Genomic DNA, 6,000 nt, shown 5'->3' on the forward strand with positions numbered 1-6,000 from the left:
TAGTGGCTGATCCCAATTTGTGTTTCTGCTGCTGCTTCTGTGTTATAAGGAAGGTTAGTGGAGATTCCTGCACTAACTTTTGGAGTTTATGTGAAGAAATTGTTCACATTACTTCTCCTAATATTTTATTAACCAAGCTTAGAAACATCCAGCTTTAAAAGTGAAGCAGGAAAGTAATATTAATGATGAATAAAACATTTGTGATGCTCCCTATCATCACGAAAAAATAGCACACTAAGGGTGTTGGATCAAGTACAAAGGCTGTATTATGGAGGAGGAATCGTGATTAACAGAATGGATGGCATTCTCCTACCAGGACATCATTTTCCCAAGACACACTATTGATTGCTATTACTTAAAATGGGATATCAAATACATTTGTATTAATTGAATGCCTCTAAGAAGACATAGAGTATACAAATAAATGATACTGGATAAAATAAAGCTGAAATATGAGACAGGTTTAAAAGATTCATTTAAGCTATAGGATTATACAACATTGAGTAAAATTATTAAGCTAGCACTTGAATTCATATTGTTCTGAGAGCAAAATAAATATCACTGTCCTTATACTATGTTTCAGTCAGACATAAAAGCAAGAACAAACATACAAACAAAAGGTACCAACATGTTCATTCCCTATGCATCAAACTTTCTTCTATTTGCAATGCTTTCTTAATGGATACAGATACCTTATGCTAACACTCCTAAACCCAGCAGTGCCCCCATTTATTTCCACAATGAATCAAACAGTGAGATGTTATTTTACTGGTAAATTTTAAAAGGAAATGGATATACATTTCTTAGGTTTTTCTTTTTATCAGGATTCATCTTACTGGACATAGGGCACATTATGAGGAGCCCACTTGGACCAAAAATTAAGCCCACTGACTGAGGAGCCTGTGTTTTCTGGGTGCAGCACAGCTGACTGCTTTGATACAGCTCAGGTTCTACTGTTTAATGATGGAAAACCAACTCCTGAGAAAGCCTACCATGCACTGTGTTTTGTCAATAATGGAAGTAAAGCATAGAGCTGCAGGTGTCTTGTCCCTGCCCCGTTTTTCAGTAGCTTCATCACCTGGATATGAGAAAAGTATAGTATCAAGAGCTTATAAATTATATACCAATGAAATAAAAACAAACAATAGTGGTAACTACTTCAGGAAAGAATAAATGAAGCCTTGGGGGGTCATTTTCATAAAGCTGTGACTTTTGAAAGGGGCATAAAAGTGAAGATCAAAGAACAGCATAGTTAGAAAGCTTCTTCAAGGTCTAAAGTTTGTTTCCAGTTATACCCGGAGGTTGATGTACATATTGAAAGCATATACAAGTTGAACAAATGAAGTAGCCCAGGTTCTGAGTGTGCAGTGTGCCGTATGACTTCCTCTTTGATGCAGTAACACAATTCTCAGCTGTTCTACAACAGATTCAGCTTCTCCAGAAACACTTTCTGAAATTATTAAATATTAAAGCATTTTTTCAAATTTATACAATAAGGAGCTTTTCACTTCAATTTCATACTGTAAATGTTTACTTTATATGTTAATTTTTCTTTGTTTTGAATTATGTAACTTTTCATATGATTCTTCAGTTGATTAAATCTCAGCACATCACCTAGACTAGATGTATTTTGCAAATTTTACCATGAGTTGTAAAGTTTCCTATCCTTCCAATACTTCTGATAGCTTTTACAAAGTGGTGCATACCAGTTGTTGTTTTATCAGTTAACACACAGAACAACAGAAACTCAATTGTATTAAATTTAAACAAATAATATTTCATATTTCATCTCCACTATCAGTGAAATAATCTGCTCATAAATAGGTTGTACAGTGTTTAGTGAGAAACATGTACTTACAGAAAAGAGAAAGATGAATACCTAAGAAGGTATAAATAAGTTGGATAAGAGGGGAGAGGTATTTATTCACTCATTTTGTCAATCAGTAAACACATATCCATGGCTCACTGTACAAAAGGCAACATGCCTCGAATTGGGAATTCACTCCTGAAGGTTTCAGACAGGTTCCTCGTCTTCATGAATATTCTAGTCAAAAAAGAACAGGCTAAAAAGTAAAAATAACACAATGCATTTGATTGACTGCTATGATGACACATTTATGGAATTTTCTCCAGTCATTTTGAAGACAGTCCGCAGGCTAAACACAGAATTAAAACATACATTTCCTCAGCAAGGACAGTGCTGAGAAGAACATTAATTATGTCCAGGGGACACTTGGTTTCCAGGTCTGGGACATTCTGGAATCTTGGAACATGACTGGTTTTCCAAAATTCCTAGCACTTTAAGTATTTCAGGCACTTTACTAAATTTTTGCGCCAAAAAGAAGACAGTGTAATCACAGTGACCACAGTCAGACAGGGGCAAGAACAACACCGTCACGATCCAGAAAATGTGCTGGATCCACAGGAGATGGAATTCATTGTGGTCTTCATCGTGTGACTGTCACAGGCCACTGGGAGCCTCAACAAGGGGTGGGGCAGGAAGAGCCTGTGTGGAGAAGCAGCAACGGAGTGTAGGAAACAAAACAGATGCCCAAGCGCTCTCTTCACAAAATCATGGAAGTAGTTTCAGGTGGTTTATTGTGTCTTCCTAAAAGTCAACTGACTAAATTTCAAAGATATAAAAACTTGGGATGGAAACATAAGCAGATTAATTAATCACATTTAAAACTTTTTAATAATATTTAGGAATTACATTCAATGAGGGGTGGATGGGAAGGGTAAAATGAAAGTGGAGCAGAAATCATTTGAATATACCGATAAGTGACAAAATACCTAGGAAGATTTCCTGAGTCTGGCATGGTATGTGCTTATTGCAACTTTATCAATTTGGTGAGTGACGTTGTGAGCATTTTCCCCAGAAAAACTTTATCCTAAAGTGATACATTTTTTTTGATGGAAGTTAGTTGTCCCTGTGAGATTAAAGAGTAACATTTGAACAAAAATAACTTATTTTTTCTTACATTTATTAACTATCAGTTTCCTTATCTTTATATGCATACATTGGAAAATAGTGAAAACTTCATTAATGGAAAATATACTTTAATAAAGAAATAGATCAAGTCCCTCATGTGTAAAGATTCCAATATCTGATGTTCTTGGAAATTTCTATATTCTTATGAAGTAAATTTCACTCTTTCGCCTTATCAGGTTCTGAGTACAATCAAATGGTTACAATTTTCTGCACCATAAAAAGTCTTCCCAAAATTGAATATGCTTTACAGTATAAGAAAATTATCTCATTTCTTAGTTATAATACAGCAAATTTTAAGCTTCCAGATTCTGCTCATAGTTTAATAAAATACTTACAAATGGCTGAATTTTCTCCTCCTCAGATCATTTGGCTAGGGGGCAAACTGACGATTTTTTTCTCCAATTCTCTGTGGGCAGTCACTGGGGCACGGGAAATGCTCTTCTCCGCGTCTGGCCTTGGGGGGAGCGGGGACCACACCTGCCATGGGCCTTGCGTTCCAGAAGCAGCTTAAACCCGTTTGCCAAATGAAATCATCCCTATGTGAGCAGAGGAGCCGTCACACTTCGTTAGGAAGGAAATCATTTTAAGGCCAGCTCCAATTTTGTCAGCATTTACAGGGTTGCATCAAACAACAGCAGGCTAAGATTTACACCGAGCACATCTTCAACTTCCATTAGTAACTCATTATAAATATTTCATACAGAATTTTCCAAACTTTTAGAATTTATTTATATATGGATCATGGAACAGATCCTAGCATAACAAAATGAGTATCAGGGATATTCTGTTAATGATAGTTAACTGAAGGGCATTGGTGCCTGTGGCTTAGTTGGGGTTCTTAAGGAATGAGTTCGAGTGATCACTGAACTGGTGAATCGATCTGCAGCTTTGGCTGAAGCCTGCAGACAGAGAAAGGTCAGTGGTGGCTGGGCCGGCAGGGCGGCAGCCTGGAGACACAGCAGAGCAGGGTCCAGGGCTAAGGCAAAGCACGGAATTCCTCGGGAGAGGAGTCTCAGGGGAGGAGCTTTTTTGGTGTCTGCAGGGTTCAACTGAGTGAGCAGGGCTCACCCCACTCCAGAGGGCAACCAACTGGATGCACAGATTTCCGACTCAAATCTTTGCTTTGTCCAAAGACACCTCCTTTGTCCAAAGACACATAAATGTGGGCACATTTCTGTCATGCGATAACTGGCGGGTTTCAGGACTCCTGTTTGTTTGATGCTTATGTTGATAATCTTCCCAGAAGTTCTGTTTCCCCGTGGCAGGTAACATATTGCAAAACTTATGGTGGGGGTCAAGAAAACAGGATTTACTTTTTGATAACTATTTTAACTCCTATTTTTCTAAAATATTAAAAACCATGTAGTAGATTTAAACTGAATATATTTGCCTCATTCTCTTTCACTGGACCAGAAATGCTGATGTTTGTATTCTGTCCTGGTGTTCAGGAAAGCACTGGGTGGTCAGTGAGCTTTGCCTTTTGGGATTTGCCTGAGGTTGTACCTCTCTCCTTTGTCCATACCAGCATGGGCTCTGACGGCTTGGTCTCTACTCAAACGGACACAGAATCTATCCCTTCCTGACTAGCAAGCTTCCTCTGCTACAGAATAATTCTTGTTTCTTAGCAAGAGAGGAAAGCTTAGCTCTGCCCTCCTTCAAATCTAGGACAGCAAGGAGTTCTGTGGGTCCGGCTTTGTCTTTCTGTTTTCTATCCCTACACACACATCACTTCCCTGTTGTCAAGTTCAACCCGGGCTGGGAAGCTTGCAACTTGTTGTCATTGTCCAGCGACTGGTTGCAAATCAGGAAACAAAGTCAACACTATCTTGGTTTTACCAAATTCTCCTAGGGGCTGTTTGATATCCTTGCTCCAAGGACAAAAGGCTTAAGCAAGATTCAGCACAGACACCATTCTCAAAGCTCCAGTAGCAGCCAGAACTATTCTTTGTGCTTCTGACCTTCTTCCTTCTCCTCACCATAGTGGAAAGAAACTGTATTAATCTTTACATGAGAGAAAAGATAGTACTGTCAATACGCATGTGTATAATTTAAAATGATGTCAGATATTTCAACTTACTTCTATTGAAAATTAGGGTTTGTGAATGCAAAATCATTAAGAAATATTGCAAAATGTATAAAGATAGAATTGATATTTTTGGACCACCATTCATATTTTTCTGTGGCAATAAATCCACAGTATTCTTGATTTGCTTAATTTGAGACTGAAAAAAAATAAGGAACAAAATAACTTGTATTTATTATTACAGTTAGGGCTGGTGAATAAAGCAACATATCTTAATCTCTACTTACAGCTCATTGCTACAAATATAAGGGAAAAACGTAGCTCACAAACACAAGGATAAGGAGAATTTAGAGGTAATCAAAACCTATGAGTGATGTCAAACCATTCATTTATTTTTAAGGTGGTCTGAATATTAAGGATGACAGCACTAAAGTTTCCTGTATTGCGATGACAGCTTATAGTAGAGAAACCTAACTGCATGCACACTTGCTTGTTCCACAGAGAGGTGGAATGTCTAAGAATGTTAGAAAACCGTTCTTTGAAGGTGTGCCATCGGATGGCATGCTCATTGTCCAAGAGGAGAGCTGGTGGAAAGATGGCTGGAGTTCTTTTTGGAATGCAGTGATTGCCCAGACTGCAGTGACAGAACAAGGAAGGACCATTGGCAGGGGAATTTGGACAAGAAAGGTCCTAGAGTTTATGAAAATCATTTACTGAACAGTGGGGAGAAAAAGTCTGTAAACTGAATTATGAGAACCCAAAGCTCTCTTTTGATGCACTTCCAAAGTGATGAATGTCTCAAGTTCTTCTGGTAATAAAGAATTACTTTTGGAAAAACTGACACTCAGGAGATACATGTATTAGCAATGCTTGTATCTGAGAACATTTCAGTGAAAGAGAGAAATTCCCATTAGATAGCATTAACCTGAGAAACATATTGAGAATTCCATCAAAGAAGAAATAGACTCTCCCTTAAGTAAGAACA

Source organism: Fukomys damarensis, unplaced genomic scaffold (assembly GCF_012274545.1).
Source record: "Fukomys damarensis isolate Sample0158 unplaced genomic scaffold, DMR_v1.0_HiC HiC_scaffold_27, whole genome shotgun sequence".
Lineage (NCBI taxonomy): Eukaryota > Metazoa > Chordata > Mammalia > Rodentia > Bathyergidae > Fukomys > Fukomys damarensis.